Raw genomic sequence first — 13777 nt, forward strand, 5'->3', positions numbered from 1 at the left:
TGTGTATTCTTGCCACCTCTTCTTAAAATCTCTAACATCAAGAAAATTTCAGTCTGGAGGGAGACACGGATATGTAACCTGCAGTGCATAGTGACGCGTGTTAGGGTTATCACCAGAGCCCATATCAGAGCCATCAGACCAAATCTGGGATAGGTGGGGAGGAGGTACGGCAGTTAAAGGTACTGGTTAATGTTTAACAACCAGTTCTCTGGGGGAAAAAAAGCCCTGATTTTTTAGTGTATGCTGATTTTTATGGTGTAAATGCTTCCATTATTGCCATTTCAAGCTACCAAATGATGTCACTGAACATAATAGATTGTTAAAAGTCAAGGCAAGTTAATTCTAGCACATTATTGGGTTAGAAGTCATCCCAAAGGGAATTATGTCTAAGAAGAGATTTAAAGGAAAGCTGATGCTAGTCTATCAAATGTGCAGGACAGACCAAGGGATTCCAGGTAGAAGAAACGGCAAATACAAATGAATCAATGTCATAGGAAATATGTTGCTTTGGAATTAAGTGTTGATAGTCTGAATTTAAGTGTAGGAGTGAATAGTGTTAAATTTCCTAGTAGGCAGACTAAGCACATATTTAGGACACTAGTAATGTGGGGGAACCAAGAAAAAGAAAAAAAATTAGTTCTGATGAAGTTATTAAGCTTGTAATCAATAAATTTGGAAAGAATGTTAAAAATTATTTTAACATTTTATATTTTAAATATAAATATATATATATTTATATATATATATTTATATATTTTATATAAAATATGTAATTTTAAGTATAAATATAATTTAATTTTAAATTAAAATGGTAAGGAAGACTTTATTCAAAATTATTGCAAGACAGGAGAGACTATTGCAGTAAGAGAGAGAGACTGATCTCAACTCCAAATACAACAATGACAACTGGGGATTTATAGTCTATAAGCACAGTGAGGGGGTCACTGGATAGAAAATTACTAAGAGGAGACATCAAGGGTATGGATATTCTTTGCAAACTATCATAACAGGATTCTTTGCTAAAGGTAGGCTGAGGTTGAGTCTTAGTCGAGAAGAGGGCTCAGGGAAGCCTAATTAAAATTTGGTCAAGGAGGGAGTTTTTGTCAGAAGCTATTTTAATTTTAACATACGTGTGAGTTTCATACTATTAAATTATAGTAGAAATGAGAGTAGCACAATCTTTTTTAATTCTTATGGCTTCTGGTTCCGGGGATAGGGAAAAGATATTTGGAGAGAGTCAAAAGATATTAATGCTATAGAAATAGTTTTGTGGCTGATTAGGGATAAAGGAGAAGAATAAATCAAGAATTACTTTGGTTTTCTAGCTTCTGCAAGTGGTTGGATGGTAGTGCCCATGAGATAGGTAACATTTGAAGAGGTGCACACATTTGGAAAGAAGATAATGACTCTACCATAAGACATGTTTGAATTTGAAGTACTCAGAGGACATTAAGTGGAGATGTCCAGTAGGCAGTCAGGTATATGAATTTAAAGCTCAGCAGAGAGGACTGGGCTGGAGTTATAGTTTTGGGACTCACCAGTTAGGCACCATGAGAATGACTTTTTAGGAAAAGATATAGAGTGGGAAATGAGAAGAGGGTCAAGATAAGATACCTGAGGAACCCCAACATATGGAAGAATCCAGCAAAGGATCCTGATTAGGACAAGTGGGATAAGAGGAAAATTAGTAGTCAGTGATATCCCAGGATTCAAGAGAGGTAACTTTCAAAAAGGGTGTCATCAACTCTTAGGGCATCAAGTAAGAAGACAACAGAGATATGTCCAAATCCAATGGACATAGAGGCCTTCAGTGCCCTTGACAAGAGCAGGCTCAGTGGTGTGATAGAGACGGGAGCCATTCCAGAGTGCACTGAACAGTGAATGGGAGATTAGGAAGAGGAATCAATGAGAATAGACAATTCTTTAGAAAAAATTTACCCTCAAAAACTGTTGAGAAATTGATTGGAGAAGAATATGGATCAAGGGAGGACTTTCAAAGGTGAGTGATACTAGAGCATTCTTAGATGCTACTATGATCTATTGGGCTTCCCAGGTGGCCCAGTGGTAAAAATCTGCCTGCCAATGCAGGAGACACAGGAGATCCGGGTTCAATCCCTGGGTCAGGAAGATGCCCTGTAGAAGGAAATAGCAACTCACTCCAGTATTTTTTCCAGGATAATCCCATGGACAGAGGAGCCTGGAAGGCTACAGTTTGTGGGGTCGCTGGGCACACACTATGATCTATTAGAGAGAGATTAGGGATGTAGCAAAGTCTCTAAGGTACTGGACAGGAATGGATGCAGAGTACAATTGGCCTTAAACAGCAGACACTCATAATGTGTAAACTTACTCTTAGCATAGACCTTATCGATAGAATGCCTCACAATCTGCGGATAGGTGGACCATCAGGACATGAAAATATTGTAACACTTAGGCACTTCTGATGCCCATTCTCTTCATTATTAATAATGAAGCAGTTGTGTCACTTTCAGAACAGGGACTTATTTGTCTTTCATTTTAACAATTTTTTGAATAAATTTTGCCATTCAATGCTCTAAATGCTGGAAATAAAATAGTGAAAAAGTTATACTTGAGTATTTCCCTAATAGAGCTTAGAGTCTAATGGGAGAAAATTATACTAAACTTCATTTAAATTAAAAAATAATTTTAAATAAATTTAAATTTAAAAATAATGCAATGTGATAAGGGCTATGATGGGAGAAGTACTCTGCTAACACATAGGAAGGGTAGTTTACCTTATCTGGGAGCAGAGGAGTTAGGATTAGAGGACTTCTAGAAAAAGATATTAGGTTGGCATCTGAAAGATAAATAAGAGTTATCTGGAAGAATAGGGTCAGGAAGTAGGGTGTGAGCAAGAGTTCCAGTCAGAGGTAACCATATGCATGAAGACTTTGACATAGATGGAGTGTGATGCAGTTGAAGAACAGAAAGTCATTGTGACTGGACTGCAGAGAGTGGGAGGTAAAATGGTGGGAGATGAGACTGGAGAGGTAATAGGCACCAGATTATGCAGGGCTTTATATACTGTGTTTGCATGTGTGCTCAGTCGCATCCAACTTTTTGCAACCGCATGGACTATAGCTCATCAGGCTCCTCTGTCCATGGAATCTGCCCAGCAATAATACTGGAGTGGGTTGCCATGCCCTCCTCCAGGGGACTTTCTGACCCAGGGATCGAACCCACATTTCCCGTGTCTCCTGCATTGCAGGCAGATTCCTTACCACTGAGCCATCTAGGAAGCCATACTATGTTTAAGATTCTGGTATTTATCTCAAGACCCAGGGGAAGACATAGAAGGGATTTGGGCAGGGAAATGAGTCTGACAGGATTTACATTTTGCAAACATTCTAGCTGCACTGCTGAGAATTGATTGGAGGGGGCAAGAGTGGAGGGATGACTAAAAGAATTGAGAGGCCATTGCAGTAGTGTGGATGAGAAATTATGGTGGCATTTGCTAGGATGACAGAAGTAGAGATGGAGAGAAGTAGAAGCATTTTAGAATTATTTGCAAATTAACAGCTCTTGGTAAAGAATTGGATGTGGAGAATGAGGGAGAAGAATGAGTCAATGATTCCCATGTTTCTGGTTTGAATGTCTGGTTCAAGATGAGACAACAGCAGCTGTTACTGAGAGAAGAAAGGCAGAGGAGGAGACTAGGGGTGATGGTAGAGACTACAGATGATCAAATTTGGTTTTTAGAAGAATTAACTTGCTGTCATCATTCTCTTACCGATGCATCTGGTAAATCTCCAAATACAATTGCAAAAATATCTGAAAAGTTCTGTTGTTGTTCAGTCACTCAGTTTTATCCTACTCTTTGTGACCCCACTGCAGGACTACAGTATGCCAGGCTTCCCTGTCTTTCATCATCTCCTGGAAGTTGCTCAAACTTATGTCCATTGAGTCGGTGGTGCCATCCAACTATCTTGTCCTTTGTTGTCCCCTTCTCCTCCTGCTTTCAATCTTTCCCAGAATCAGGGTCTATTCCAAGGAGTCAGCATCAGGTGGCCAAAGTATTGGAGCTTCAGCTTCAGCATCAATCCTTCCAATGAATATTCAGAGTTTGTTTCCTTTAGGATTGAGTGGTTTGATCTCCTTGCAGTCCAAGGGACTCTCAAGAATCTTCTCCAACACCACAGCTATAGCCCACCAGGCTGCTCTGTCCATGGAATTCTCCAGGCAAGAATACTGGAGTGAGGAGCCATTCCCTTCTCCAGGGGATCTTCCCCACCCAGGGAGCAAACCCAGGTCTCCTGCATTGCAGACAGATTCTTTACCATCTGAGCTACTAAGGAAGCCCCCAAAGTTCTAGTATTACTTTTATCTTCTTAATATCTTTAGTGCCTATGGATGGCCAAAGGGTTTAGCTTATTTTTTTTTTTTTTACTTACTGTGCTTGACCTTCATAATTCATTTAATTATACTTCTTTTTCTGACCTTGTTATTGCATTTCTACCAAACTAGACCAATGGTGCATTTGTGTTCAGGATGAGTTCAACTCTTAGTAAGGACATGAATTTATAGTAGGGACATTATAGATGTATGCTTCTTATTTTTTCTTATGGATTTTTTCAAACATATATACATAAAAGTAGATAGTAATGGATTACCATATTCTCACCAACCAACTTCAATAATTATCAATTTATAGTCAATCATATTTAATCCATCCAAACAGTATAGCCTTTAAAGAAAAAATTGGATATGAATTACATGAAACAATTAACAATATTTCTCTAATATTATGATATTTCCATTTAGTGTTCCAATTTTCCTGAATGACTAATTTTTCTTTTATAGTTTGTTTGAAACATGATTCAAATAATCTCCATATGTTGTATTTCATTGATGTCTCATAGGTCTCTCAATTCATTGGTTCCCTGTCTCTGTTTTTATTTTATTTTTATTTTTCAATTTATTTGTTGAAGAAAAAGGTTGTTTATCCTGTAAAGTTTCTCACATTTTGGATTTTGCTGATCATATCTCTGAAATGTTGATTAGCATATTCTTTTGTTCCTTACACTTCCTGTAAGCTGGTAGACCTAGAGCTTTGATCTGATTCAAGATTGATTTTTGAGGGGGCAGGACTATTTCATAAATTTTGTGTATGTTTTCATTGAGAGATACAGAATATCTGGCTGAGTCTCCTTTCTAAGATATTAGTGGCCATTGATAATCATTACCCAGATTCATAATTTCATTAGGGGTTTATAAGATGGTGATATTCCAGTTCTATAATTTTTCCTTCATTTACCAGTTGGGATATGTCTATAAAGGAAAAATTCCTCTTGAAAACGATTTCATCACTCTGAGGGGCAGCTTGGATTCCCTTAGCATCATCCTGTAAAGGTGACCAATGAATATATTTTTTGAAATCGTTATCAACTCATTGGTTTTTAACATTTTTTGATGTGTTTCGACTCATGAAGTGACTGCAGTTTTTATTCTTCAGTTTAGTTCAGTTCAGTTCAGTTGCTCAGTCGTGTATGATATTCTAATTGGCATTGTAGCCCTTTTCAAGTTAGTTACCGAATGCTTTTGACATTATCCAAATTTTCTTTGACAGCTTTCTTTGCTTTCTGATATGATAATTAATGAAACAACATAAATAAGTGGTTTTAATTATTTATGACAAGTTAACTGCCTGATTGTGGCTCTAAATTACCATTTAGATAGGCTTCGTGTAACAGGATGTAAACACTACCCTTGCCTTCAGTCTATGGAATGCTAAGCTGACACACAGGCAGTCAAAGCTTCCTTTAATTCAATATCTCACTAATTTATGGCTTTACAGAAAAACAAATAGCCAGTTCATGACTTCACCTCCAAAAAGAAGCATTTATACTTGTCTAAACATGTTTTTTAAATAAGTTGAAGTGGAATTTCTTCCTTCTTAAAAATATGTTTCTGGAACTACCAAAAATTTGCATATTCTAAATAGCTGATTAAAAAACAAAAGAAAACAAAACAAAAACAACCTTTCCTCCATATTGTTGAAGGAAGAAGATGCTGGGACCGCTGATAAGACTTGGTTTAACTATGCCAGACTGACTTGACTTCTTTACATCCTGCTGCATCAGAGGCCATGAACTCCTTTTTTTTGTTTTTTCTTTCCTGCAGTCTTTAGTGTCTTGGTTAACCACCCCAGTTCTAGTAGATTTCCATTTTTCTCCTCCTTTGCCTCCTGCTTGCACATTTTTCCTGAAGCTTTATTCTTTCTTGTTGTCTTCTGTTTTTGGCTTAGTTTCAACGTTAGAAGGGACGGGTTTGGCTATAATCTGTGAATCTCCTCTTGGCCTCTTTTCTTATTGCCTCTTCAGCTAAATTGACCCTCTTAGAAATCTAGATGGTGGCTTCAATGGGGAAGATGTATGGCTGGGTGCGTAGGGGTCTTTGCAAAGCTGGGCTACTTTGCTGCTGCCAATCCCATAGCCTGAACTCCAGGAGCCCAAGATGGGAGCAATGGGAGAACCAGATGAAATTGGATGCCCATCATTTAAATTTAATATCAGGAATCTATCTATCTATCATTGTCTATCTCTGTCATCTACGTACTGTCAACTACAAATTGGCACTTACCAAGAGCATTGCCAATGACTGAACAACTAAGGCATTTGCCATCTGCCTCTATGGAGATTGAACCCCACGCTGCTATAGCTGGTGACCTTCAACAATCCCTGAGGGAGTTCAGGGTGGATGAGGCACTCTGTGCTCCAGGGAATCTGGTGGGACAGGTCTTGAGATAGTTGGATGTTTTTAGGAACAGATTTTATGATCTCAATCTTCGCATCTCCTCATATCTAGAAAAGCACTAAATCCCTTCATGGTGACATCAGACTCTCATGACTAACAAAAAAGCTTTTGTAAAATGAATGCTTCACGGTATTGAACTCCCCTTTCACCAAAACCTTATATATTGACTTTCCTCCACTGCTGCTTTGGAGCAGTCTCTCGGAGCTATCTGAGATGCTGCCTCTCAGGCTGCAGTCCTCATTTTGCCCCAAATAAAATTTAATTCACAGCTCTCAAGTTGTACATCTTTTTTTAGACGACAGTACTTATCCCTCTCTTCCTTTTTAGATAAATGGTAGCATATTATAGTAATACTTAATTTTCTCCACCTTTTTTTTTCACCTTAACAATATACCAAGGAGTCATCCCAAAGTAGTATATAGAGTATATATTCCTCATTCTTTTTACAGCTACATAATACTCTCAGTCCTTTACTGATGAATTTTTTTGGTAACTTTCTGTCGTTATATATAGAACTGCAGTGAATAGTCTACTTCATATTCCTTGTTGTATTTTTGCCAGTGTATCATTGGGATACATTCCTTGAAGTGGGATTACTGGGTCAAAGGCAAAATGCCGCATATAATTTTGCAAGATTTGACTGGGGTGGTACTATTTTACATTCCCATGATCAAAGCATCAGAGTTCCTTGACCCAAGTCCAAACCCAGGTCCCTTGCATCGGGAGTGTGGAGTCTTAGCCACTGGATCACCAGAGAATTCCCTCTTATGGTCTTTTTCTATGCTCAAGTTCTATCATAGGCAGTGGAAGACTTGTCAGGTTATATCTTGTGTCCTATTGACATGACCTCTGTATTCCTTTATTTTCTTCCCCAGTAATCTTTGACAGCTTCTTTGCTAAATGATATGACAAGATATATCTAGACTTACCTTGTACATTAAATACCTCAGAATTGGCATCAGTCATTTCTCTAAGCTGCTGACAGAATGATAATTCCATTTGCTAAGCCTCATATCCACATACACATTCATAGCACTTACCATTACCTGATGTTACAGTGTATATTGTCTGCTTCATCCTGTACACCTTTAGAATTTAGTATGTAAGCTGCACAGAGGGCAAACATTTTGTTTTGTTCACTAATGTATCTTGAACACCTAGAACAAAGCCTGATACACAGAGGTCGTCAAAACCTGCTTCATGGGCTTCCCTGGTGGCCCAGTGGTTAAGATTTCTATGCTTCCTCTGAAAGGGGCATGGGTTCAATCCCTGGTCTGAGAATTAAGATGCCACATGTCAAGAGGCCAAAAATAAAAAAAAAAATATTAAAAAAGCTCCCGCTTCTTTTGATTTACCAGAGGTCATGATTGCAGCCCTCTGTATGAAGAGATGGGTGATCATCCAGAGACCGAGCTCAAGAGTCACTGTCATTCATTCATTCATTCATTCCCATGTACTGAGTGGGTCGTATGTTACAGACAATGTTCTAGGCAAGATGGCAATGTTTGTATTAGGCCTGTAGCTCAAGGGAAACCTCTAGTCACACTGATCAGGCAGAAATGATTCCTCTCCAGTGTTAAACGAGCTAAACTAATATGGCCAAGTAACCACCTGGAATAAAAGGAAATGACAGGAGTATTTTCTTCCCTTAGGACTGCTCCTACAATGAAGACACTTACACCAAAGTTTCATACAAATTATGCAAATTTATGTATACTTTACTTATTACTTACATTTCCAGATGCTGTCTCTGATATCTATATTCTATGTAGTTTATGTCAATGTAGCTTATTCTATGTTAGTTTTATGTGAGAGAGAAAGCAGGGCAGGCCAGGACTAATGTTTGTTGAAGTCCTATTGTGTGCCAGACATTTAAAAATAGATCTTCTCACTATTATAGTCTCCTGGAAGATAAAGTCAGGAGGAAAAGGAAGCACATGTTTTAAAGACTTTATTTTTTTTAGGGCAGTTACAGCATTTTTTTTTCAAAGGAAATTGTATAAGGATTTTCTATTATTTTCCCAGCTCCAGGAGGTAATTTGTCTTGCAACACAGAAGTGTCAACAGATACTATTTGCAAAGGATTTCCCTTTTATTCCTCAGACCACTGTGGTAAAGTGGGGGATTTTGTTATATCCACTGAGAAGACTGAGGTTAAGAGAGGTGATAACATATACAAGTTTAGCAGTCATTTCTAGATTTAGAGCAGTGGTTCTCAAACTACCTTGTGTCATCTGTAAGTTGTGTAAACACTCATTACTGGGCTCCATCTGGTTGAGGACCAAGAATATTCTAACAAGTTCCTAGGTGATGCTGACGCTGCTGATCTGGGGATCACAGCTGGAAAACTACTGATGAGAATAATAATAAACAAACAAAAGTGACATTTACCTTTTATGAGTACCTGGAAAATCACCGTGAGCTGAGAGGACTGTGGAGATACATGGCCCTGGGTCACAACAAAGGAGACACAATGTGCAGTGTGCCCAGGCCCATAATTTGGGCCACAGACTCAGAGAGTGGCTGACACTATTTCACTCTCCTTAAGTGTGAGGGGATCAGTCACTGGTCCACAGAACAGTTCGTGTAGCCTTGTGATTTCACCATTGTGGGGAGCCCTGTAGGTGAAGGATTAAGCCCCAGGCTCCCAAGATTTCCATTGATATTAAGAGCTCTTTATCAAGCTACTTCTTATTAAACCCCTAATTCAGACCAGGCTATGGGAAATTAGGAGAGGTTAAGTTAATCAAGGAAACTGTCTTATAAATGCCTGCTCAGTAATGAAACCTGGAATTACTCTAAAGCTTTCTCACTGTGTCCTGACGCTACAAGCTCTGAATACTCTACTGTCGCTGGGCAGCCAATGGTGGCCAGGATAATGCTTTTCTATTATTTATCATAGTGAGCTGTATGACTTTAAAAATTATTTATTTATTTAATTAAAAAATAATTGTATTTGTTTGTTTTGGTTGCAGTGGATCTTCATTGCTGTGTGCAGTCTTTCTCTAGCTGTAGAAAGAAGGGGCTACTCTAGTTGCTGTGCATGGGCTTCTCACTGTGGTGGCTTCTCTTCTCACTGCAGAGCCTTCTCCCACAGTCTGTAGGGTGCTCCAGCTTCCGTAGTTGTGCTTCCTGGGCTCCAGAGAACAGGCCCAGTAGTTGTGATGCATGGACTTAGTTTCTCAGAGGCATGTGAGATCTTCCTGGAACTAGAGATGGAACCCACAACTCCTGCATTGGCAGGTAGATTCTTTACCACTGAGCCACCAGGGAAGCCCAGCTGTATTACTTTTAAAGGATTCTATTACTGAAAAATTTAAAGCAGTCTATGGCAAACAACATCCCAGCAAAGCTTGTCTGAAATGGTTAATACTTGCAAATTATTTAGGGCTAATTCTCATGATATATGAAAGCATTCTCAGGAACCAATGTATAGAGAGATGAGCAAATGATGTTGCGGTAGGCAGTCTCTAAGATGGCTCCAGTGAACCTGAGCCTCCCTTCCTGAGTGGCGCCAGGAAGCCATGGGACCCTTTCCTGGAGCCCGGAGCCTGTGACCCTAGCACCCTGGGCTTCCTTTGTACAAAGCCCGCCTTTGTACTGAGAGGTCTTGGTGGAGGCACTAAACAGTTCAGGGAAGCCAGACCCTGCCCCACTCCCTGGAAGAGAAAATTTCCACTCCTGCAGCTGGCTTGTGACTCACACTGTCACCCCAACCAGCCAGAGGAGTCTTGAGTATGTGATTTGCCCGAATGTACAGTAGTGAGTTAATCATACAAGTACGTCATACACAAAAATGTTCTTGTATCTGAACAGTGAAAAGACCCTTTAAAAAGGTTTGATCTTGCTCTTTTTTTACCCATTCTTTTATGGGTTCCTGGCTGCATGTTTCTCATTCACAATGTGGGCTGTTTCAGAATCTAAACCATGGGTTTCCAAAATACTGTGACCGGATAGTCCAGGACTTACTTTTTTTTTTTTTCCAAAATCAGTGACTGTGTTGGAATATTCATTCAGTCTGTCCGATCCAGATTACTATAAAGGGTACATTGAAGACCTAAAGCCATATGACTTGGAAAAATGAAAGAATCTCACAGTTTGCCCTGATGAAGTGCCTTTTGAACAGAGAAGTCCAATTTATGTTGCATGTCATGTTTCTTAGTTCCTTACTTCAAGCATGCAGTGCTGTGGATGATCCTGAGTTTGGCTATATCAGAGGAAACCCTTGTATTCATGTGAAAATGAGCAGAGTAATTGGATTAAAGCTTCAAAGAGAATCAACTATAGAATGTACTTTGAAGGATGAAAGCATAGCAACTCTATTAACTTATCTTCCCTATGGAATTATAGAATTAAAATCCTTTCCATATTATGAGAAAAAATGGCATGTGAGGCATCTACAGTCATTAGTTGCCATCTAGATCACTTTTGACCCATGCAGTACTGTCAAAAAAGTTACAGTGAAGTGCAAGGCAGATGTATTTTACTCAATCTAAAACATCAGGATGTTCTTGACAAGTTTTCAGGATGAACTGTGTTCAGAATCAGTGTGTGCATAGTGATGAGTTAGGGTGTCTCCACAGGCTAAATGTTGTGTTGTCTGTCTTTATTTTGTATCAGCTGGACCTGCCATTCTAGAATTATGAGACCACCTTGGACAAAGGTGGGGTGCTACATGACACTGTGATGACATCATAATGTGCTTCCAGATCATAGTGTTCTATGTCCTTCAAAGTAACTGCCGGTTGCCTCTGCTGCCTGTTGAGCTATATACAGGCAGCCAATAGGGACTGTGAACACCTGATTCTGAACACATAGAATGGGGGTCTTGTCCAATGTTTATGTGGTTTAATTGGCAAGCATCTAAAGCTTAATGTGCTGCCCTATATAAATATTTTATAGATTTAACACTGGTTAACTGTCATATTTTGATGCCAGCAAAGTTTTAGGAGAGAAAATGGTACCTGACCAACATCAAATGACTTTATAGTTGCAAGAAATGCAGTGTGTGGAGAAGTTTTGTATGTGAGGAGGAAAAAGGAGAATAAAAGTGGACTTGAAAGATTTTCTTGGGCTTTTTATAGAATTATTTTTTACATTTTAAATTAGTCTGTGAATCTTTTTTATTAACAGCACAACCTTTTAGCTGTAAAATATGTAAAAAATGTAGTGATGGGATTATTTTTAGTAATGGAACTAAATTTCTTATACATTATTTTAGACCATAGATGAGTCATATCATTTTTAGGTTAACTAGTATGATAATGCACATCATTTTCTATGAAAATAAGTTCATAAGATTTAAATTGTATGATACTTTATGAAATATCTTATTGCTGCTTTTACTTAACAGATTGTGGACTCTAATAAAAAATATAAATTATGAAGAGTCTATTTAAAAATGAGTCCTGGGACGAGAGCAACTATAAAAAGATCATCATTTTGATTCTGTATTTCATCTCCTTCTATGAACTTGATATGATTGTTTCTTCCAGTCTACGTTATTTTCAAGTGGAGAGGGAGGTGGGAGGGGGGATCGGGATGGGGAATACATATAACTCCATGGCTGATTCATGTCAATGTATGACAAAACCCACTGAAATGTTGTGAAGTAATTAGCCTCCAACTAATAAAAAAAAAAAGCAAACCTATGTTTTCTATAAAAGTTGAGTTATAATTAATGTATAATGTTATATTAGTTTCAGGTGTACCACAACATAGTGATTCAATAGTTTATACATTATGAAGTGATCACCGCCATAAGTCCAGTTATCATTGGTCACCATACAAACTTATAACAATATTATTGACTATATTCCCTATGTGTACATTGTTGTTGCTTTAGTCACTCAGTCATGTCCAACTCTTTGTGACTCCATGGACTCTAGCCCACCAGGCTGCTCTGTCCATGGGATTCTCCAGGCAAGAATACTGGAGTGGGTTGCCATTTCTTCTTCCAGTGTGTACATTACATTCAAGTAATTTATTTATTTTATAGCTGTAAGTTTGTATCTCTTAATCCCTTTCACATTTACCCATCCTCTTCCCCTCTGGCTTATGATATCTGTAGAAGTGAAGCATCATATATCCACTGTTGTTATTTAGTCACTAAGTCATGTCCAACTCTTTTTGGCCCTATGGACTGTAGCCCACCAAGCTCCTCTGCCCATAAAATTCTCCAGGCAAGAATACTGGAGTGGGTTGCCATTTCCTTCTCCAGGGGATCTTCCTGACTCAGGGATCAAACCTGAGTTTCCTGCATTGCAGGTGGATTCTTAACCACTGAGCCACCAGGGAAGCCCCATATATCCACTAGTCCAGTACACAGAACCTAGGAAGAAGACATATTAAAGGGCCATGAATGGGAGAAAGAACTACTTATTTAGGTTAACCATTTTCAAAATAAAATAAGATTTGATAGTGACTCTGGATAGAGGTGGGCTTCTCTGGTGGCTCAGTGGTAAAAATAATATATATATACAGTGAAAAAAAAGATAGCATTAATGAGCCGTGCCTCCCAGTTTTCATGCACGTGCATGAGTAATCCCTATACTTGAGTGCGGGCTGGGTTAACAGAGATAAATACTGAAGCCTTGAATCACTGTAAAGCTTTTTCCTTTGTGTTCTGAAGCTGCCAGGGCTCTGAGTGCTCTAATCTTCCTAGGGGCTGGCGCCTGATACTCCCCAGTGTATTGCACAATTCCTATTACAATGGACTGTATTATTTATTTATTTGTAAAATACACATAATATTTACCATTATAATCCTTTTAAAGTGCAGTTTAGTGGTCTCTAGTACATTCAAATTGTTGTACAACCATCATCACCATCCATCTCCAGAACTCTTTTCATCTTGTTCTGTGCTCATTAAACAATAATTTCCTGTTTCCATCAGCCTTGGCAATCACTGTTCTACTTTCTGTCTTTATGAATTTGAATACTCCAGGTGCCTCATGGAAGTGGACTCATACAGTATTTGGTGTGTGTGTGTGTGTGTGTGTGT

The 13777-nt window shown here is 38.6% G+C and overlaps 1 pseudogene; it reads left to right on the forward strand.

The window, feature by feature from the left end:
* The first annotated feature begins 2921 nt into the window (after positions 1 to 2921).
* Positions 2922 to 11195, forward strand: LOC122690393 (annotated as a pseudogene).
* Positions 11196 to 13777: the final 2582 nt, after the last annotated feature.

Source organism: Cervus elaphus, chromosome X, assembly GCF_910594005.1.
Source record: "Cervus elaphus chromosome X, mCerEla1.1, whole genome shotgun sequence".
In the NCBI taxonomy this organism is placed as follows: domain Eukaryota; kingdom Metazoa; phylum Chordata; class Mammalia; order Artiodactyla; family Cervidae; genus Cervus; species Cervus elaphus.